Source organism: Triturus cristatus, chromosome 3_1 (assembly GCF_964204655.1).
Source record: "Triturus cristatus chromosome 3_1, aTriCri1.1, whole genome shotgun sequence".
NCBI classification, from domain to species: Eukaryota; Metazoa; Chordata; class Amphibia; order Caudata; family Salamandridae; genus Triturus; species Triturus cristatus.
Window position 1 is genome coordinate 39,071,178 of NC_140583.1, and position 23,980 is coordinate 39,095,157.

The 23,980-nt window shown below is 48.8% G+C and overlaps 1 protein-coding gene across 1 annotated transcript in view; it reads left to right on the plus strand.

The window, feature by feature from the left end:
- CHST1 (carbohydrate sulfotransferase 1) overlaps positions 1 to 23,980 on the plus strand; it is a 224,160-nt gene that overhangs the window by 138,866 nt on the left and 61,314 nt on the right. The window contains exon 2 of the mRNA XM_085646716.1: positions 18,908 to 19,064. The gene's annotated coding sequence lies outside the window, so the exon portion shown is untranslated. The remainder of the gene's footprint in view (positions 1 to 18,907; positions 19,065 to 23,980) is intronic.

The following is a 23,980-nucleotide window of genomic DNA, read 5'->3' on the forward strand; positions in this document are numbered from 1 at the left end:
AGTCCAGTGCCCTTTCTGTTTACAGAATTTGCACCAGGGCTTCTTTTGGCCTTTTCCCTTGTTGGATTGTGACTCCCCACCAGATGCAGATTTTTGGGGCCCTTGTGAAGACTGCTGGTCTTTTGACTTATCCCCACCTTTCGCAGAGCCCTTAGAATCCTGCTTCTTTGTGTCAACCCCTTGGTTCTGGGTTTTCTGCCTCACCCTGGTTCTTACCCACTTGTCTGCCTTCTTTCCCAATTCTTGGGGAGAGGTCAGATCTGAGTCCACCAGGTATTGATGCAACAACTGGTTCTGTCAATTATTAAGGATCTGTTCTCTCATCATTAGATTAAACAATCCCTTGAAATCAGTAACCCTACTGCCAACCAGCCAACCCTCCAGAGCCTTGGTTGCACAATCTACAAAGTCAGTCCAGTCCTGAGTCTGTGCTTTCCGGGTGTCTCTGAACTTCAACATGTACTGCTCAGTGGTTAAGCTAAACCCATCTATCAGTACACTCTTTAGGACTTCATAGTCATCAGCATCCTCTTCTCTAACAGTGAGGAGCTTGTCTCTACCTTTATCTGAAAAGGAGAGCCACAAGATTGCTGCCCACTGCTTTTGGGGGACCTGTTGTACTCTACAGGCCCTTTCCATAACAGTTATCCACTTGTGGATATCATCCCCACTCTGGTAGGGAGGAACAACCTTGCTCAGGTTCCTGTGGTCTGAAATATATTCTCTGCCTCTAGGGACACTGTTGCTGCCACCAGGGGGTTCTAACCCCTCTCTTCTAGAAGCTCTCTGGAGCTCAAAGGCTTCTCTGTCTAATAACAACTGCTTGGTTCTGCGGGCAAACTTTGCTTCCTCATACTGCAAGCAGTTTATACATTCTGTCAGATAAGGTCTCCCTTCAAGGGAAGTAGGATCTCCTCTGGTGGGCAGATTCTCTGCCAAAGTGATAAGAGTGGTCAGACTCGTAGAAAGGGACCAAGGCCTTTCCTCCACTCTGTCAATTCTCTTAGGGAGAATTCCTCCTGTACCAGACCATATACTAAAAAAGAGACTTAGAGATAACGACTTGCAAAGGGACAAGGCCTAGGGCCTTCAGAAGCGTTGGGGCCTGACGAAACCACCCAAGGCAGGTAAGTAAAGTGTGTTAACACAGCCGCGAATCCCCATTGACTTCAATGGTGCAAGTCGCGGTTGGAAATTAAGAGTTTAAGGATACTTCGGGAGAGTCTACAAGCAAGTCACTTAGAGGGTAAGTAGTTCTAGAGCCAACACCCACAGGAGCACCGTAGTGCTGGAGTTACTTCACCCACGGAAGCCGGGTGCATAGGTGTCTTTTGGTGTCGGGTAGCGGCGTCGTTTTCAATGGAAGCCGAAGAAGACTTGCTGCTTGTGAAGACAGAAGAAGAGTCCGGTGGAATCCAAGGCTGGATTCAGAAGAAGGAAGACCTGAAAGCAGAGGAGACAGTGTTCAAAGTCACTTGCCAGTGACCCGGGGCAATGAAGATGAATGCCCACAGTCATCGGGTGTTTTCAGGTAGTTCACGGGTGTCTTGACTCTTCAGCCACGAGGTCCAGGAGGCGTCGACGACGACCAGGAGCGGGATTCCGTGTGTCTCACAAAGGCTGCAGCCTACTGCGGTGTCGGTGTCCAGATTGGAGCCACCAAGCCAGGGACCACTCCCTGGAGATACAATATAATCTGAAACAGTCTATATCTGCTTCCATCTCTAGTTAATTATTCTTAGACCCCCGATATATATTCTTTTTTTAATCTCATGTTGGTTTTTAATTAATGTGTGAAGATTGAATGTAGTAGAGAGTGCGGTGTCAATGGATGATGGCCGGTAGCTGTGGGGTTGTGAAATTTTGTGACTAATTTGTTTATAACAATTTCTGTTTTTGTATTTACTGTTTTTGTTGCATAAAGTAATGGTTGCTAATGAATTTGTATATAAGTAACTTGTGTAATTGTATACATTCTATTAACAATTGATGATGAAAACTGTGTTAGTAGTAAATAATTTATACTTATAAAAAAAGTATCAATAATAATAATTAAAAAAATGAGTTTATGATTGTTTTTGTATGTATTTGAAATGGTTTGAGGTCCCTGATTTCTCTGATCTTTTGTGGCGGGGTGGAACCTTATCAGGTGAATTTCAAAGTAATATAGGTCTAGAAAGAGGTTGTTTGTTTGCAATTCTTCTGTTTTTTTTCCCCCTTCCTCTTGGACCTTAAAGTATCTGTAGGGGGTCATTCTTTATTACAGCATACGCCTGAATGTAGCCTCTATGGGCTAGGAAGGAGCGTTAAGTACCCATCAGATGGCTTTCCTGGAGCGTTGGTCCGGACGGTCGCTTTAAGCACTGCCCCTCTCTTTATTTTATCTTACATTCCATTAACGTTCCATGACAGAAGTGTGAGTTTAGTTGGGACTATATAGGTCTGTGTGCAACTAGGTATTTGATGGGGATCACGTGTGCCTCTGGTTGGAACTGTGTAGTGTGTCTATGTCCTACCTATGCTTCATTAGCCAACAGGCATGGCCTTCGCGCCTGAACAGAAAACAGAACCATAAGCAAAACCCTTTTACCTCCCCCACACCTGCAACACCTCGCTATGCTTATTGAACGGGACGTACCTGTCGTGGTGCAACTAGAGTTCGACGCCAACAGAGCAGTCGTGTGTACTGCATCACCCCGTCCATCCGTCCCCCCTCCCAAAACAGAAACCATATCTAATAAAATGAACCTAATGGAGGTAGAGACCAAGAACAGCAGTGCAGGGATTTAAACAGGTGTGCATCACACCCAAGCAATACCCCCAGAGAGCATCACGGTGCAGCAGGCGCCGCCTGCTGGAGGCCATTAGTGGCCGACATCGTCAAGTGTTCATCTCAGACAACAGGTGAGAACTCTCCATGGCCACGTGATCAGGATCCAATGATGGAGTCCTTTGGTCTCTTCTTTTTTAGCTTTTATGCAAGGCCTCCACCACCTCCTTGGGTCCCACCTCCTCCATTGGGGGAAGAAGCTGCTGTTTGGCATGACTCCACCTGAAACCTCTCCATAGCCCTTGAGTGTATGTCCAAAATGTGCATACTGGTACTGGATTAGGCAAAAAACAGTTTAACTGGTCAGCTGGAGTTCCCACAGTCTAGGTCCCTTTTAACTGGACTTAACCATTTACCAAGTGGGATTCAAAGGCAGATCCACTATTTGAGAAGACCCTAAAACAGGCTCCTCGGACGAGAAGCTCCTGTATGTAGTCCAACCTACTAAATTAGACGCTTTTGTTTTGTTGCATTAGTGTATGTTGACCAAAACTCAAAAGCTTGTATTCAAGACAACAGTGTGTGTGTATTTTGAAACCTCATAGTGTCCAAAATATATTTAAGGCTGATATTTGAGTAATAGATCAGGTGGCACTAGGGATGCGTACTACTAGTATGAATGCCTTGGTGCCAGGAGCATTGCAGCTACGGGTTATGTCTTATCCATGGAGGGACATTCCAAATTGATAAAGGCTTATTAACATTGCTGCCGGCAACCCTGCTGAAGCACTGATGTGATCCCTGCGAGCCATCCTGCGTACGGAGACCAGTAATGTATCTCATCTGATATGGCCACTATCATAACTCATAACATTAGTAGCTCAGGAGGACTTTCATTAAACATAAGTAGCGCTTATTACTGACCAGGTTGGAGATCCCTGCCCTAAAAGAACTTACATTGTAGAAAAAGTGAGAATTAAATTTGAAAATTGATTTGGATGGGGCTGAACAATACCACTGGAGCCAGGAGGGGCCGCCTGCCTGTCCAGCCTCCCCGACTCAGCTCATCAGCTGGCTCTGTTCATGACCATAGCCCTGGCAGTCACGACCATCACCTGTAGTGTTTTTGGGGGGGGGGGGGAGGGGGAAGGGAGCTGTAGAAGAGAAAGGGGTTGCACAACCAAACCGAAATCTATGGCTTCACCTGGTTACAAAGCCTGGTGGAGTTCTTTACTAGAACTCGGTGGGCCTACTATGCCTTACCTCCCTTAAGGTATGGTAACGCCTACTGTTATTTATTTATAAAGTTTTGTACAGTGCAAACAAGATCCTAGAGGGTATCAGGGCGCTTCACTTAATAGGGTAGGTAGGATACGGTTTCCAGTCTAGTGGAAAGACTGGGCTGATTCTAGGCAGAGGTGCTGGTTCATCATGTTCTGCCAGGGCTCCTTTCGGTTCCAGTTCTGACCGGTTCCAAACCTCCGGCTGCCCCGATCTGCAGCACATCTCTCACTTCATTGAAGCTACTTCAGAAGGAACTGAGCTCATCAGCCTGGATTTTGCAGCTCGTCAACTATCCAGGTTTAGTTGATCGATCACCATCAGTGGTTGCAGAGCGTGTAAATAAAAGAACTGTGAGAGCTGTTAGCCTTAGTGCAATGGGGCGGGGTCAGTGATTGTGGGGGCATGACCATAGGCGTAACTCAAAAGAAGATAATATTTCGCAAACACTTGGGGGGGATATTCACAAGGAGCTATCACCAATCTATCGCCACATTAAACACACAAAAGTGGAGATAGAATTAACACCCCATTCACAATCCGGTATAACTGAAGACATTGCCAGTATTCATGCGATAACTGCCCCAAAATGTAACACCACAGTGGACAACACCAACTAACACTAATGAGATGAAAGTAGGCGTTCCTGTGCAAAAACACACGAAAAAACCACAACACCACTTTCACAACGAACTGCCAGATCCGCGATGCTAGTCAAAACCATGCGATAACCAGCGTTAGCCACAGGTATTTAACACCTGCCTCAAGCAGATGTAAAGACGGACTACTCCCTGCAGTAGGCAACGAAACCCCGCACACAGCCACACCCGAAGAACAAACAACGCCACGGAGGTCGGAGCCCCAACGGAGCCACAACACCCACCACCCCTTGGACCTCCACCACCCCCTGGACCCAAACCAGCCCTTTCCACGCCCCGGACCACCACAGAGGCAGCGCAGAGCAACACAGTGGACGTACCGAAAACACACCACTCTCACAGACCTAACGCCCACGGAAGTCATTGCCCACTACAGGCTCAAAAGGGCAACCATCCTCCGCATCATGACGCACTTTGCCCACAGGCTGACGGTACCTACACAGCGAACAACCAACATCCCTACGCAGACAAAGCTACTGCCTGCGCTGCATCTGTTGGCCTCTGGTACCTTCCAACCAACAACTGCCCGAGTCGGAGGGGTCTCACAGCCAGCCCTATGAAAGTTCATCACATCTGTCCTGGATGCCATCCTCAGCTTCATACCCCAGTACCTTCATTTCCCCAACACTGCGCAGGAACAGCTGGAGACAAAGCAAGGCTTCTATTCCCGGCCGTGTCGGGGTCAATCTACTGCACACATGTCCCACTTGTGCCCCCTGCGGATACTGCACACCACTACCGCAACAGAAAGCATCAGCATTCTATCAATGTGCAGGCAATAGTGGACTCTTCACCAATGTCGTTGCCAACTACCCTGGCAGTGTGCATGATTCCTTGATCTTCTGACAGTTCATCATCAACCAGCGCATCCAGGATGGCACATATGGAACGGGACTGCTCGTTGGTAAGTGCCAAATCAACACATCACACACCCCAAATCCACCAACACACAACGCACAACTGTGGGAATGCACACGTGATCAAACCACATACAACATGTCAAACTACACGACCACCTACTAAACATGACAACACCACTCCATGGTCATCCTGGACTACCCCTGCACCCAATACAGACATTACATGGCACCACAGCCACACAACAGCTGAACGTGTGGAGATGCGGAATGCAGCCATGTGCGAGGATGCATGTGACCCATGAATGTGAATGTACACAATGAGAAGTTAGGCATGGATGTGCAGGACAGACATGGCTATGCAAACCACAGAAATGTCCATGCAGAACACAACTGCTGGTGACTGGAGAGTAGTGAGCAGTGGAAGTTACAATGCCACCCCGGCCGTGGAACAGATAGCGGAAGTGTCGCACGCTGCGTCCCCCCCTGTGTGCGTGAGCGTAGTGGGTTGGCCCTGAGTATGCCAGGGCTGCGCAGGGGTGGGGTGACAAACCCCATTGAGCTGGGCATGGTCCACTCCCGGGAAGGCCAACATCACTGACAGTGCGGCGCCGCACGGCCTGAAATAGGCCGACGCCGTGAGCAGCGGGGCCTGCGACCCTGTGCGCCTGCTGCATCCCAGGACACTGATGCACAGACCAGGCCTTCCCGCCCCAGCGCACCACAGCCGCACTGCTCAGCTGCCGACACCATCGTGTGTCGAAGAGGGCCCAACACGTGCCGGTGCAAGCTCCAGGCCCAAGTCACGCGAGCTTAGCAGCCTCCGCAGTCCATCGCTGACCCCCCCGACGCTGGCCCACATCACTCCTTACTTATTGACATGCTCCACCGGCGTCCTCTTCGGACCAGTATGTCCCACATGTGGAACAGTGTCCTGAGTCCCGAATGGCAGTGACCCCAAGTCCGTGGCAGCAGCCACAGCACCAGACTCCCTTCGATCAGTGTGGCATAATTCCATTAAGCAGGCCTGCGACACGTGATGCCACTAACCCTGTGTGCCATGAGTGTCCGTCATCCACCGGCAGAACATTGTCGGTGTCTGAGCCTGTGGCATGGGGGTTTTCATCAGCAACGGGCAGGAATCTATTTGGTGTCGGGCCTGGGTCTGTGGCATTCGCATGCGCCATGTTGCCAGACACAGCTGGCATGTGCCCTCTGCATCATGCCCTGGGGGTAGGCCCCCCATTCTCCCCTGTGACACTCCGCAGAAGGCACATATGACACATACGAGACCCTGCTGTGCCCTCATGATCCTACCCCAGTCTCCTGCAGGTCAGCGTCCCAGGTCGGTCGGCCCGTGTCGGCCGCTGTGCATCTGGGGCCACTAGCCCTGTGCGACTCGAGTCATTCCCCCTTGTTGTACTGACATTGCATTACTGAGTGCCTGATGACTGTTGGAGTTGTTGCCAGCACCAGCTACTCCCTGAGGGCTGGCTTACACTCACCCCACACACAGCCAGCACAGGCATCACTGTATTGGTGGGCCTGCCATCACATCCTGCCGAACCAAGTATTGACTCTTTCCTCCCTGCACTGTCACAGGTGATCAAGGATATGCACTGTGCCCTTGGATGATGACACCCCTCCGAGACCTGAACACACCCGCTCAGAGGCAGTACAATGCAGCCCACATACGCACCAGGGGCATCATTGAACGCACATTTGGCATGTTGAAGTCATGTTTCAGGTGCATGGATGTCACAGAGGGAAAGCTCCTGTACAGCCCAGACATTGTGTGCAAGATGATCGTTGCATGTTGTGTGTTGCACAACGTCTGTGTTCGCACCAATGCCCCATGAATCCCAGTTGCAGAAATACCAGACGATGATGGTGACGATGGGGCAGGTGGCCCACATTCACTGCAGCTGCGGCAGGAATGGCCCGTAGGAACTCCTTCATTGACACTTACTTCTCATGAGCACATCACATTGTGGCAGTCCATGGCAATCGTGGGACAATTGAGGATGTCCAATAGTGCTGTATGTGTGATTAAAACATGTTTGCAGGTTACAGGTTGTACTTGTACATTGTCATCTTCCATATTCCTGCCGTTTCAGATGTGATTTGCCATGGTGTGAACATTTGCGGAATCTGTAGTGTCCTGTGTTCTCTTGTGGAGGGGTTGCTGTTTATACGGGGATGTTGTCAATGTCGAGGTGCACTTCTGCTTATGTGCGTATGCTGCACGGTGGGCGAGTCACTCCTGCGGCTCTGATTTGTCTACCACTGGTCTCTTTAATGCGGTGTGGCTGTCGGTTCTGTTATTCCACGGTGCTTGGATGTTGTGGTGTACATGTTGTCCTCTGCAGTCGGTCTGGGTGCATCCGTGGTACCCCGCTGTTGATGTTTTTTTTCTGTGGCATTTTCCGTGTGCTGTTCTTGTGCTTTTTCCCGCATTACGCGTGTGTATTGCTGCCCTCGCGCTGTTTGTTACTGTTTTCTTTTCGCGCTTTGGCCCATCGGTTTTTTGGTGTTGTGGTTTGTGTTTTTATCTCCGTCAAGGTGGTTGTATCGCGGACATTGTCTGCGGTTCCTGCAGACTATTGCATGGTCCCGCCTTGTTGTGAATTCCACGTTGACACGGGGTTATTTTCCCACGATAGGCTGCGATGTGTAAAGTTGCGTTAACATTTTTTGGTGATGTTTAGCACACGTTCTTGTGAATATACCCCTTGGCTGGTCTTTCCCCTTCAGGTAAGTGCATGTAAATCTAACGCCCACACCTTAAGTGAAAGTTAAAGTAATCAGTGGGAAATGCACCCGTATATGTTATGAAAGCTTGATTGAAATGCAGCGTGTGCAGACGCTGAAGGCAGTGAATCCTGGGTGGTCCTGTCAGAATAGTGACGTGTATAGTGCTACGAGGTTCCAGCCTGCGACTGAAAGCACTGTGCATATTCAAGTCTTTATTTTAAATTTGTATTTTACACCCAGCATAAGATATGCTTTATTTCTAAGAAAAAAAATATATTGAATTAATTTAATTTAAAACTGTATATACCTTTAAGTATTTTTAGTACATAATAAATAAATCTAAACATTTTGCATTAGGTGTGATGTTTTAAATTAATTCTTAATTTAATAATTTCAATATTTGTTTTTAAATTAATTAAAATTTAAGCTGATAGCGCTGTGGCATTATTCTCATTTTGTTCTACATTTAATATATTAACTAATTTAAATTAGCATTTAACATTACATTATTTGCCTTTGTTTTTACGTATAAACGTAATAAATGTTTACGTTTTTCTCTATAATTATAAACGTATACACTTTATAAATGTTTAAACTTTTCCCTATACTTTACCCTATGGAGATCTTCACCCCAGTTGAGGAGATCTGCACCTGCATGTGAAAAGTTGCAAATAGCAAATTCACACGCAGACATTTGGCTCCTTCACCTGTGTTCAGGGTGAGGGGACATGTACGTCTACACTTTGTAGTAAATTTACATTTATAAATGGTGAATAGCCAACAGCAGTACAATTACTACAAAGTGTAAAAGCAAACTCACACTTGCAGATTTACTCATGTGTAAGTTTACCTTTGTGACCAACTCCCTTAGTATTTAAGATTAAAAAAAGAGCATAAAAACTTTAAGGGCCAGATGTACGACCCTTGTAAATTGCGCCCCGCAATTTGCGGTCGATTGCGAGTCGCAAATTGCGAGGCGCAATTTACAATGTACTACAGTGTCAGAGACACTGATTGCGATTCCCAATGGGGTCGCAAAATGTGAGGTTCATGAATATTAACGAGCCACTCGCAATTTGCGACCCCATTGGGAATGACTGGCTCTCGCAGGGATGGTGGCCTGCTGGGCTCAGCAGACCACCATGTCTGGGACAGCGTTTCAATAAAGCAGTTTTTGTTTTTTTAAATGCAGCCCGTTTTCCTTGAAAGACCACTGCCTGCCCCTGCAAAATATTTTCCCCTGCATTTGCAAAGGTGAAGGGGTTCCCATTTACGAATGCATTACCACCCTCTTGAAAAGGGTGGTAATTTGCGTGTGTTTCGTCGCGGTTGCAAAACATTCATACATGGCTGTGGGGTCTTTATTAGGAAGGGAACGCCCCTTCCTAATAGCGACTCGTAATTCCTAGATAGCGGGTCAAAAATAAATTGCAACTCACTATTTAGGAAGTGTACATGGCCCTGTGATATTTTGCATGTGCAAACGGTTCGCAAACCCGTTTGCGCATGCAAAATAGGGTTGTACATCTGGCCCTATAGATTTTAGTAACACACAATCAGACTGTACCTATTGTAATCCTTTTTATAAGTTTCTATTGCAAGGATGCAAAACCGAACTCACCCCTTCATTACCTCACAAAAAGAACAATTCTTTGTCTCTGAGGAGCCTCAAATGACTCCATCAATTAAAGCCATTCAAAGCTCCGAAGCAGCCTTTCGATTTGTTGATTACCTAATTGCACACATTTGCATTTCTTTCTTGCAGTCGGCACCCTGGAGAGAAGGCTTGTTTATTCTTTCACTGTCTGCCTCTCCCTGAGCTTCAAAGGCCAGGAGCCCCCCGCCCCCCATATTCCCTTGTAGTCAGGGGTCCACGGCCCCCACTGCTCACAACAGTTCTAAAAAGATGGGCCGCTCTCCCAGTACCGCCCATCAATGACAGGTGTACATTATCAGTCTGGTGAATACCATCTCTCAGAAAAACAACCATTTCCATCCAGGGTGACTGTAGCATGCAGGAGGGGGAAGGGGCATCTGCTGTCCGCCTCAGCGCCTTGACGCCTTTGGGCAATGGTTTGCGCTCTATGCGTGTTTTCCATTTCATTTCAGAGAGGGGCTCACCATTGTCCATACCTCAGGGCTGTGTGCCTCCAAAAAACACTGTGCTGCCCCCTGGGTGTAGACATCACTCATGTCGCGGTCAGTCATATCGACCCACAGTCATATCGACCCACAGTCATATTGCATCCGGTGCATTGCCTATCACCACATCGCCATTGTATGTGTACTCTTATTGCCTATCACCACATCGCCATGGTATGTGTACTCTTATTGCCTATCACCACATCGCCATTGTATGTGTACTCTTATTGCCTATCACCACATCGCCATGGTAGGTGTACTCTTATTGCCTATCACCACATCGCCATGGTAGATGTACTCTTATTCCTATCACCCCATCGCCATGGTATGTGTTCTCTTACTTTACCTTCACACCATCTACCTACAGAACACATTTTGAAGCACTTTGCATTGTCTACAGAGCCCGGCACTGCATGGGTCCCATGACCGGTCCAAGACGCCTGTCCCTCCAGAAACCTAAGATCCATGATCCAGAACCTACTCTTGATCCGCCGCTAGGTTCGGCGGAAGATGTGCATTGACTCGCATCTAGCAGCAATAATTAAAGTGCACTTGTGCATTGACTCGCATCTAGCAGCAATAATTGAAGTGCACTTGTGCATTGACTCGCATCTAGCAGCAATAATTGAAGTGCACTTGTGCATTGATTCGCATCTAGCAGCAATAATTGAAGTGCACCTGTGCATTGACTCGCATCTAGCAGCAATAATTGAAGTGCACCTGTGCATTGATTCGCATCTAGCAGCAATAATTGAAGTGCACTTGTGCATTGATTCGCATCTAGCAGCAATAATTGAAGTGCACCTGTGCATTGACTCGCATCTAGTAGCAATAATTGAAGTGCACCTGTGCATTGACTCGCATCTAGCAGCAATAAATGAAGTGCACTTGTGCATTGATTCGCATTTAGCAGCAATAATTGAAGTGCACTTGTGCATTGACTCGCATCTAGCAGCAATAATTGAAGTGCACTTGTGCATTGACTCGCATCTAGCAGCAATAATTGAAGTGCACTTGTGCATTGATTCGCATCTAGCAGCAATAATTGAAGTGCACTTGTGCATTGACTCGCATCTAGCAGCAATAATTGAAGTGCACCTGTGCATTGATTCACATCTAGCAGCAATAATTGAAATGCACTTGTGCATTGACTCGCATCTAGCAGCAATAATTGAAGTGCACTTGTGCATTGATTCGCATTTAGCAGCAATAATTGAAGTGCACCTGTGCATTGACTCGCATCTAGCAGCAATAATTGAAGTGCACTTGTGCATTGATTCGCATCTAGCAGCAATAATTGAAGTGCACTTGTGCATTGACTCGCATCTAGCAGCAATAATTGAAGTGCACGTGTGCATTGACTCGCATCTAGCAGAAATAATTGAAGAGCACTTGTGCATTGACTCGCATCTAGCAGCAATAATTGAAGTGCACGTGTGCATTGACTCGCATCTAGCAGCAATAATTGAAGTGCACTTGTGCATTGACTCGCATTTAGCAGCAATAATTGAAGTGCACCTGTGCATTGACTCGCATTTAGCAGCAATATCTGAAGTGCACCTGTGCATTGACTCGCATCTAGCAGCAATAATTGAAGTGCACTTGTGCATTGATTCGCATCTAGCAGCAATAATTGAAGTGCACTTGTGCATTGACTCGCATCTAGCAGCAATAATTGAAGTGCACGTGTGCATTGACTCGCACCTAGCAGAAATAATTGAAGAGCACTTGTGCATTGACTCGCATCTAGTAGCAATAATTGAAGTGCACGTGTGCATTGACTCGCATCTAGCAGCAATAATTGAAGTGCAACTGTGCAATTTCTTAGATCTGGCAGCATGAAAGAAAAATTCTCCCTATGTGAAACAGGCCCCTAATAAGCAAGTAATTGATTCAATATTTGGGTTTACCCGGTTACTGCTAGCTAATAAAATATTTTTAAGCTCCTGTTTCAAAGCAGTTCATGAAACCTCAAGAACAATGTATGAAATTGCACTTCCCGTTTCAAAGTTTTGTGATACCCAATAAAATAATTCATCATCATTTTTGGTTTGTCATTTTTTTTTTAACTAACTAAAATTATCCTATAAAACCAATTATTAATTGTCTAGACAAGCATGGTGTTGCACTCTGAGACTAGCTTTTTTTCTGCGACAAGGATGAACTTTACAAACTGCAGTCAGACGAGACGGGTTCCCAGAGAGACGAGTGATGATAGCTTGAGACATGTTCTCACCCCTACGTCATTGAAGTTGGACTTCAAGAAAGATTTCCTCTCTTCTAACAGTTGCGGGAAAGTGGATACAATATGCGTAAGAGATTCATTATAAAAACCACATGACCTACAACTGTTTGGGGGCCAATTTCCTTCCCATTTTGGGATTCCATCCTCTCAGGGGTATCTCCCAAAACGTAAGGGCATAAATCTGTCTCTTAAAGATGATTTTAAATCTGTTGTGAGATACAATTGTGGTTCTAATTTAATGAAGGAGGTAATGACTGTCTAGGGGAGACTCTTTTGAGCACTTCTTCCTGAAAAGTTGTCCGTAACGGCAAATCGTGCGTAGAACATGTGGAAGTGGAGGGTCACATCTTCCTGGTCTACAGATTCTGCCCCCTGTGGAGGGTATCAAGTCCGTCGTTCCGCCGGAAGTGACTTTCTGCTTGGGCCTGCTTCTGCCAAACCTACTTTTGTGGAGCGTCCGTCTTGCAGAGGGAAATCGTGACAAGAATAAAATGGCACAGATTTGCCAGAGGGCTAATGTTGAACTTTGCACAATGTGCAGCCCATCAGGGGCTGTTCGCGTTTCATCTTGTGCTATTAACGGCGCATTTGAAGCTTAGAAAGGAAGGTGGGAACTAACGCTGGATGCGGGAGAGGGAAAGGGGTGGGTATTTCAAAGTCATTCACTGAGCAGCTCAAAGGACTCGAATCTTCAGGGGTCTTACATTATTCCAAAGCCCAGCCCTGCATCATGAGGGGGGCACGGTGGGAGGTGGGAATGGGGGTGCGCGAAATTCAATCTGCTTTTGCATAAGTCCACAAACTTTCACAAAATGTACATGAAATGATACAGAGTTAACAGAAAGGCAAAACTTGCCTTTGTCTTTATATGTCAGCGTGAAATGCTTCCCCACATGCATGTCAGAGGCAAGGGTTCATCTCGCGCTAAAAAGAACTCTAAAATCACGTGTCGCAAGCAGAAGCTACTTCGGTCTGGGCATAGTGACCACACCGTCATCCGCTTCATTCAACACGCATGCACAGACGTCACCCAAGGATTACACTGACACTTTCATTGTGGGTGAAGAACTGCTGCAGGTTTATTTCATACAACATAAGTATGACGATAAATGGGTTATCTTACGGGCGATCCAGGGCAAGCAGCCCCTCGCTGCTCCGCCCGCCTGGTGAGCCAGCACGCACGGTGGGTCGATGCCCGGCAGTGCGGCACATATTTATTTTCAGATCATCCACAGGGTCACGTGATCTGTCTCCTACTCCCGCCCCTTCTGACAGGGGCGGAGCGTGTTGTGGCACACCCCCGGTTGGTCAGGCCCCCCAACCGCCCGAAGGACTAACGGGGCGCCGTCGCGGTCTTCCCAGAACCCTCTTCGGCTCGTGGACCTTGGCTCGGGCACCCTTACTGTGCCGGACAGGGGTACCCTTACTGTACCGCCTGTCGCAGAGGTACCCTTACTGTACCCGTCTGCCTCCGGATCGCCCTGTAACTCCGCCACAGCTCTGGGGAGGCTACCATCGCTGCCAGAGCCCCCCCTTCCCTCCATAGGTGTTACTGATGCCCTTTGTTAGCTAGCGCCTCTTGCACGTCAAGCAGGAACATGTCCATCCCTACCCTGGACAAGTGCACCCCGTCCCTCTCGTAGTACCCCTCAACCTTCTCCTGGATCAATCCATGTCTGATGAAGCCCATGCCCCTGCGCTCCATGAATTTCTGCATGGATCTATTGACCCTTCTACGTGACCGCTCTACTGCTGCCGGGGACCTAGCCCCCCTCCAAATCCTGCGGGGTACAATTTCCGACCACCAGACTTCGCATGACCCCCCAGCCTGGCTAATGGCTAGCAAGTCAGTTTGCATGGACAGGAGCAGGGCCCTCCTTCCCCTAGAAACCAGGTCATTACCCCCTAGGTGTAAGATAATAATCGAGGGCAGAACCCCCACAACAGCCAGACGCTGTTCAATTATGCCCCGGGCTTCACTCCATCTCATCCCCGGGGAGCCCAGCCACACGAAATGTGTGGTAGCAAAATTCTGCGACCAGTTCCTGTGTGTTGCCCAGCGTTCCAGCCTCGTGATGTAGGAGTGTCCCATCAACCAAACCTGGTGACCTGTCAATGAAACGATGAAGCAGCTTTTAGGTAGTTGTATCTTTATTACACACAAAATTAGATACGTTCATCGAAAAGGAACAGACCCAGGGTGCGAAGGGTCGGAGCTGCACATACAGCATCAAGGGCGAACATACCTCTTAAAACAATCGGACTCCCAACGCCCCACCCCTTTTACCCCCTCTGGGCCCAGGCCAGCTTTTGCCGCTGAAGTGGCAGCGCCAATTCTAAAGGAGTGCGAGGAGAATCTGCGCCCCCTCCCCAAAAGGCCAGCCTTGGACAGGGTGGCACCAAGAATACGGTCGAACTGAAACTTGGTGAGGGGGGACCCATCTGCATGAATCAAGAAGGGACCCGGGGTCACAGGGCGTAAGGCCAGGTATTCCCTGACCATGTGAACCGGGCAGTACCTGTTGTCCCCCAGGGTCTGCGTGTCCGGGCAGGAGCGGCGCGCAGGAAGCAGAGGAGGAACTGGGCGAGAGGGACGCCTAAGTAGGGGGGGGCAAGCCTCGCCCCCCCTAATGGCCCGCCTCCACCTCACACTCATTGGGAGATCTCCTCCCTGGGCGTGGCCTCGCGCGCGAGGCAGAAGGAGGAGGAAGGCTGCGACGGGCGGCCACTAGAGAGCTGCCCTGCTGATGTCCCACTGCGTGGGACGCGGGCAGCGGCATTCTCTGTGCTCCTGTGTGTTTGTACTTCATGTTTGCTATGCGGAATTACACAACATGGTGTTATAGCCCAATTTTGTCAATTTCCTATAACACAGGTATCATATATTTACTGAAATGACCTGAGATTATGATGTCCTATGGGACATTCCGCCTCGTTTGGGCCTCGGGCTGACGTGTGGCTTGTGGCGAGTTGGGGGAGGTGCCTGATTGAAATCTGAAAGGCGTGTGCAGAGACTGGGCAGATGTTTGTTGGAAGCCTCCCAACTCCTGGCCTCTTGGAAGAGATACTGACGCCTTCTACTCCGAAGGGTGTGCTGGGAGGACAGTGTTTCTCACCTGCATTATATGGGGGACAGTGTCATCTCACCTTCCTTTATGTAAGACCCGTCCCTGCTTACAGAAGCCCCTGACAGCAGCTGCATTTTGCAGAGTCGCCGTTGCAGAAATGGGAGATAAAAGGCGGGACACTTGTACTGGCATATAGTATATACTTTATTAAGCGTACACGGGAGGCCAGCTCCAGGAAACCAACATCTGACCGTCACCTTGCAAAAGGCGGCCAGGCTTGTTTATACACTCGATCAAAGCGTAAATACGTCACATATTTGCATTTAGATAGCACATCTGTTCAAACGCAACACCTATTACGAGTATTACTTTTATTAAACACAGCGCATCACGTGGTTAATGGATGCAATCATTGTGCACGTGTTAGCCAGCTGCACATCAACGCTACCGCTTGTACTACCAGTCGTCCTTGGCTTGTCTCTTTGAAACTGTGACCCACCAGTGGCAGTGGAGAGCCCCCCACTGTTCACAAGAAGGGGTAAGAGAGGTGGGGGTGAGGATACCTCCTCCCGACTTAAACTGTACTCACAAAAACTTATCCAAACCCTAGTGTGGCTCCTAAGGGACTTCTCAACTCCTTTTGGTGGTGTATACCGCAAAAAGCAGAAAGGATGAAATTACTTTTGTTATTTAACCCTCACACACCCTATTGGTGTCATGCTTCAGGTCAGGTCAGGGTGGGCTCAACCGTATTTCAGGGAGCTCTTAGGAAATGTAGACCAGGGGGATATTAAAGATAAAAATCCTACTACACCCCTAAGATATCCCTTTATTGGTGCAGATGAAGTGGATATAAAAAATAGTTTAAAAAACGGGTCTTCTTTGGAGGTTATGGTCCTAAGACCCTAATAGACTGTGGCCAAAAATGTTCCTGGGCTTTCGTCAGGGCACAGTGAATATTCCCTCCCTGGTGTTGATCAAAAACCTTTTCTTGACCTATATATAAATGTTGCAGGTGCAGAAGCTGCAACCTTTGTGACAAAAGTAACAATAAAATCAATAACAGTGGGGAGAATACATTTCTCCCTTCCTCTGGTATCGAAAAATTCCGCCCAAATAGAGGGGAATGCAAATGTCAACGGGATCACGATTGGGTAGCCTTGTAGTCAAACGTACTCCAAAGGTCCTGCCCAGTGGTTAACCTATTTGGTATTCGTGAGAGCCGGGGATCTCTCATTTTTATCTTTAATGTCCCCCTGGCCTACATTCTCTAAGAGCCACACTAGGGTTTAGATACATTTTTGTGAGTACTTGTCTCTTTGAAATCCAACCACGCCCTACACCCTTCATGACTACCGCTCCTGCAAGCTCTAAACTCTCACCTATTTTGTGCCCCTGTGCTACCTTGTCTGCATTTTCTCAAGAGCGTGTTCTCACAAAGGGGCCTGTAACTTTCCATTTCTGCTATGTCTTATTATATTTCCCTATTCCACTGATGTCTGCGTCTACTTCCCTCCCCCTAAACCTGACTCCATTTTGTGCTGCCTTTCAGAGGCGTAGCACAACTTGAGGGGACCCACCTGCAAGTTACATGGAGGGCCCCCGCCACACACAATGGACCCATTCAGGCCTGTCACAGGTGCACAGTGCAGTAGGTGGCCCCAAGGAGCTCGGGGCCCGCATGCTCCACGGGGGATACTGGGGTTATCGGTACGCTTCTGCTGCCTTCCTATTCTATTATTTCAGACAACTTAGGCATGTATTTCTCTTTTAATACGCACATCTGTACACTACTTTCTACTGATGCTGTCATTCACATAAGTAGGCTTTCGTCATTGTCTACGTTTATGATCACATTACTGTAGAAACAATATATACACAGCCAGAAATATCGAATTGGCACCTATCTCTTCACAGCACAGTGACAGAGATTTCCCCTCTCCGCTTCTGCTAAGAAGCCATTAAGTTACACACATCCCATAAATAAATATTAATGGATAACAGATAATGGATGATGTGCAGATTCTAGAAAGTGAGATTACAGTTCCCAGGAATAGGACTAGAGAATAGACCCAGGTGTGCACAAGAAAGGTGTCTATTATACTTTGTACAAACACACTTTTTCCTTATAACTATCACAAGTGCTTGCCTTTGCCAGAGGTCTTCTCATAAACACCATGGAGCTCTGTGAGGTGTGGGGCGATGTGAGTGTGGGGTGGGAGGTTGAGGGTGAGCCTTGCTGCAGAGTTTTGTATGGTCTGAAGTCTTCTAGTCAGTTGAACTGTGATTCCAGCATAGAGTGCGTTGCCGTAGTCCAGCTGGCTAGAAATGGGGGCTTGGGTGAAGTCTCTGCAAGTGTTTGTGAGGAGCCATGTTAAGATCTCTTTGAGCATCTTGGGGTTAGGGAAGCAGATGACAGGGACTGTATTCACTTGGCCAGTCAAGGTGAACTCTACTGTTTCTCTCCCTGATCTGGCAGCCAGGCTGCTTCTGAGACATGTTTTCTCTCTCTCTTTCTTCCTCTCTCCCTCCCTATCTCTCTCCATCTCCCCACGCTTCAGGGAGCCAGGCTCCCTCTGAGACATGTTTTCTCTCTCTCTCCCTTTCTCCCTCTCTCCCTCTCTCCCTCCCTCTCTCTCTCCTTCTCCCGCCGCTCAGGGAGCCAGGCTCCCTCTGAGACATCTCTGCTCCTTCTCTCCGCCCTGGTACTCATGCTCCGGGAGCCAGGCTCCCTCGAGACATCTCTGCTCCTTCTCTCCGCCCTGGTACTCATGCTCCGGGAGCCAGGCTCCCTCTGAGACATCTCTGCTCCTTCTCTCCGCCCTGGTACTCATGCTCCGGGAGCCAGGCTCCCTCTGAGACATCTTTGCTCCTTCTCTCCGCCCTGGTACTCATGCTCCTTCTGGGAAGCAAGTCATGTAAAAAGAAGAGCGTGTGACCTGATCTACAAGGTATTCACACTGGTCCTTTCTTTCAGCACATATCGGAGCTCCCAAGGCTCACCCTCTGAGCTCAAAGTGGTGGTGGTGTCTGCCGCTATGCCACTCCAGGGCTTACACAAGGGACTGCTCTGCCTGTGTTGAATGAATGTCACATGTCCTCCTCTCATTCCTCTCCGTCTTTTCTCACAGGTAACATATCATCAGCATGGCCTCATCCTTCCTTCGTTAATGCGATTCTGTGGTCCGGGGGACAGCCAGGACGATACCAACAAGAACAAGGAAAAGAGAGCAGGGGCAGCTGGCAAATCTTCGTCGCTAGGTGGCACATGGACCTTCATTGTCTATGGTGAGTGACACTGCTCCAGGACCAGAGTAACCCTCGTTGGGGTTCTAGACCACCAAACTAATTCAGCTGGGAATTACGTGTATGTCAAGGAAGATGAGTGCAGCTGTTGCTCACACTATCACATCCTCGTCGCCAATGTTGTAGACATGAAACATCCTCGTCGCCCATGTTGTAGATGTAGATATGAAAGCGGAATAATGAGAAAATAATATCCTGAATTAACCCCAGGCCACGGTAGCAGAGGTAGCGGTACAGCCTGCAGGCATGCCCCTCCCCTACCCAGGTCCCACAGCCTAGCTCTGGGTTCCATCAGTGTTCCACCTGCGTGGCTATCCATGTAACACCTACAGTCCCAACATACGGGGCACACGCCTCCTCCGAACAGCGGATATCATTGAGCGCGTTCTTCAGCTGTCTCTGAAAGATCGGTGGGGAGCTTGCCCCGGAAGGCAGAACCAATGTAACAGTAGCAGACCCCCGAGCTCAAGCCTGTGCAACGCTTGGCCCTGAATCCCTCCAACTTCTAGTGGTAACAGGTTTTCACCTCCCCCTCACCATCATCCCTGCAAACTCACAACAGCATCATTTTCCAACTGTTCTACCCTCAGGAAGCCCTTGGGTTTTCATACTCTGTCCCACCTACCCCTGCTTTGTAAAAAAGAGCCGCCTGCGGACTTCGTCCTGCCCCTGGTGCAGATTCGTACTACAGAATGACTCACGAGCTGCTGTAGCACTCATGCAGTGTCTTTTAGTTCAGCAATATTCACAACTAGAATTTCACCTCTGCAGCATTGTCGCATCAAGAGCTATTTGTACAAAAAAGCCCCTTTTTATAAAATGTATTATTAGTCCTTGTATGTTTCCAACTGGATTTGCAAATTGAGGAAGGGTTGAAGAGCTCATGCCTCAGATCTGCGACCCTCCCAGAGTCTCAGGAGTAGTGTAATGTGTGTTTTATTTCCAAATACGTCACCATTTATTTTCTATAAACACAGCACAGTTCAGAGTTCAAAGTTCTCTCCCCATTACCATCCAGGACACAGATGTTGACAGGAGTAATCCCAGGTAGGATGCAGGATATTGGTCAGCCCTGACAGGTTTATGAATAACTAAGTGGGTGGGAGTGAACCTTCTTTTAAAGTACCCACATGATGGAACTGTCAGTGTTGGACTGGTCTGAGCACCGGGTAGTTCGGGCCAGTTCGAAAGGGCAGGATCTTGACTCTTTTTTAGGTCTCGGCTAGCGTGGGCTGCGCACATGCGCAGTCTCGCTGGCGAGATTTAACGTTTTTAGGTATTTTCTGTAAGGGGCTTTAAGTCTCGCCCCTCTTTTCCATTGGCTGGTGTCACCGTTTATGCTAAACGGTGGCCAGCTTTTGGAAAAGAGTTTGTTGTGACGTTTTCGTTCGGCTTTTTGAGCCATCCCACTTGGACGGCTTCGCCTGCGTTCCTTCTGAAGTAAAATGTTTCCTATCTTTATGGGGCCAAACACATGGCCCCATAAAGATAAGAAACCTTTTACTTCAGAAGGAAAGCAGGCGAGGCCGTCCAAGTGGGACGGGCGAAAAAGACAAAAGTCTACGTCATGGCGAGCGCTTGTTTTAAAGCTGTTGTAGTAAGTCCCGTGAGTGACGCGTCTGAGGTCCCTGTGATCAGAGCGCTTGTGATCGGAGGGTTTGGTGTTGATTTATTCTCGTCTCCTTCTCAAATAATCGTACAATGTCCCGTACAACGAAGGGCTTGCTATTTAAAAACCCCACTAGTAAAGCAGCCGCCTCAGTGAATGTTTTATAATGTAAACATGTTTATTGCAAACGTGCGGCAGCCAAGTTTAGACACCTGCATTTGATTTGATTTAATTTTGTGGCATCTAATTTCTAATTTAAAATGCTTATAAAGCGCAGCATACACCTTGCGGTTTCTTGGCGCTGAAGGTTCAGTGGCTGAGGGGAAGGAAGACCGGGGAGAAAATTTAGGCGGGGAAAGCCTGGCTAAATAGGAAGGTTTTCAAGTCTCCACGGAAGGAAAGGTACTGAGTTGCGGAGCGGAGGTTATCAGGGAGAGAGTTCCAGAAGGAAGGGGCCAGAGTAGAGAAATTGGATCCACCCCACTTTTTGCGCGAGAAACGGGGGATCAGAAGAAGGGACTTGGAGGAGGACCGGAGATTTCTTGCGGGGACGTAGGGTTTGATGAGTGAAGTGATGAAAGCAGGGGCAGTGCCCTGACGGGCCTGGAAGACCATGCACCCGATTTTAAAGAGGGAACGTTGTTTCACGGGGAGCCAGTGGAGTTTCTTTAGGAGGGGGGTGGAGTGGTGATAACGTGGGAGGCCAAATATCAGTCTGGCCGCCTGGTTCTGGATGGCTTGGAGTCTACGCAAACTATAGGCAGGGATGCCATGAAAAAGAGCGTTGGCGTAGTCCAAACGCGAGATTACCAGGGCGGCCATGATGGTCTTGAGGGCCTGAGGGGTGAAGAAGCGGGAGACAGAGCGGATGGTTCGAAGAGTGAGGAAACAGGAGGAGACCACGGAGCTAATGTGTGAGTGAAGAGTGAGCTGATTGTTCATTTTGACACCCAGTGTTTTGACAGTGGTGGAGGGGGAGGGTGCAGGGCCGAGAGAGGGGGGCCAGAAAAGAGAGTTCCAGGGACTGGACGAACCACCAGTGAGAACCAGCTCAGTTTTATCAGGGTTCAGTTTAAGATGGTTGTGGTTCATCCAGTCCCTGATAAATGTCATAGTAGACTGGAAATTGGAGACCGAGAGAGAAGAGGGGGATAGATCAAAGATGAGCTTGCATCTGCTTGCATTACACAAAGAGAAGCAATGAAAGCCCCACCTGTTGGGTTTGTCAATGCTTGATACATTTGTGCTTTTAAGGGCGCACAACTAAATGAGAGCTGTAGGGGCACATGAGCTGTGTGTCCCCCCTCTCTCCCTCACACTGGACAGAGCGCACGTCTATGAGGCTGGCAGGACAAGCTCAGTCTGCTCCTGCTTCTTGGCGCTACATTTGCAGTTTTCTATAGCACGACCTCGACCCGAGGGTATCGGAGCGCTTTACATGAGCACCAGTTGTGTTACACGAGGACACATTCATCTTTGCTCGGCGGGGGGGAATAGGTGATTTGGCCAGAATCACAGGATGTTTAGAGTCATTGCCGAGACTCGAACCTACCCGATCCTCTGCTCCGAAGTCGTCCGCTCTGGGTGTTCAGCCACATCCTCCCCAGGTGCCTGTGGGCTGAACTCTGCTGCCACGAGGCGCTCTCTAGCACCAGGATGTAGAAACCATTGCAGACCAGGCGTTAACCAAGCGATGAGGGCAAGAACAGGGGCTGTGGGCATGAGAGCACTGTCCTGCGCCCCTGCCACTACACACCCTTGAAGAATAGAGTGAGTGCCCCCCACCCCCTTGGTAACGGTCCCTGGTGGTGGAGGGCAGAGGTCAGGCTGCAGAGCATCTCCTGCTGGGACACGTTACAAACTGGACAGAGCGCACTTCTATGAGGCTGGCAGGACAAGCGCTGTCTGCTCCTGCTTCTTGGCACTACATTTATGCTATAGTGCGACCTCGACGCGAGGGTATCGGAGCGCTTTACACGAGCACCAGTTGTGTTACACGAGGACACATTCATCTTTGCTCGGCAGGGGGGAATAGGTGATTTGGCCAGAATCTCAGGATGTTTAGAGTCATTGCAGAGACTCGAACCTACCCGATCCTGCGCTCCGAAGTTGTCCGCTCTGGGTGATAGGCCACATCCTCCCCAGGTGCCTGTGAGGCTGAACTCTGCTGCCAAGAGGCGCTCTCTTGCACCAGGATGTAGAAACCACTGCAGACCAGGCGTTAACCAAGCAATGAGGGCAAGAACTGGGGCTGTGGGCATAAGAGCACTGTCCGGCGCCCCTGCCAGTGCCCACCCTTGAAGAATAGCATTAGTGCCCCCCACCCTCCTGGTGACAGTCCCTGGTGATGGACGGCAGAGGTCAGGGCTGCAGAGCACCTCCTGCTGGGACACGTTAAAAACTGGACAGAGCGCACGTCTATGAGGCTGGCAGTACAAGCGGTGTCTGCTCCTGCTTCTTGGCGCTACATTTGCAGTTTTCTATAGCGCGACCTCGACCCGAGGGTATCGGAGCGCTTTACATGAGCACCAGTTGTGTTACACGAGGACACATTCATCTTTGCTCGACAGGGGGGGAATAGGTGATTTGGCCAGAATCACCGGATGTTTAGAGTCATTGCCGAGACTCGTACCTACCCGATCCTCCGCTCCAAATTTGTCCACTCTGGTTGTTAGGCCACATCCTCCCCAGGTGCCTCTGTGGCTGAACTCTGCTGCCATGAGGCGCTCTCTTGCACCAGGATGTAGAAACCACTGCAGACCAGACAGTCTGTTGTTGATAGATGCTGGGAGATAGAGATGGTGAGGTGGTCTTGTCTAGAGCATGTGTGGTTTGCGTTAGATTGCTGGTGCTGTTAAGAAGACGAGGTCATAGTTGTGGTGTTTAAAGCATGTTGGTTGAGCGATGTGTTGTATCGTGTTGACTGTGTCGATGAGGTAGGTGAGGGTGTCTCTTGTGTTTTTGAGCTTCGGTTTTTTGGGAAGGTGAAGTTACCCAAGAGGGTGGTGTGGGTGTGTCTGAAAGATGAGGTGGTGAGACCATCTGAGATTTCATCAATTATGATCTTATACGCCCAAGGAGGCTTTGGCGTTGAGTGTTACTTGCATTAGGTGCAGGACCAGGATGATTTACGGATGATAGCGAAGCCTCCTCCCTTCTTTTGTGCACAGTCCACAACACGGCTGCTGTAGCCTGTGTGGAGATGGTTCCTAGGATGTGTGATGATGTGGGTGTGCGCCATGTTTTTGTGATGAGGAGGGTGTCAAGCTTGTCATAGCTGATGCGATCT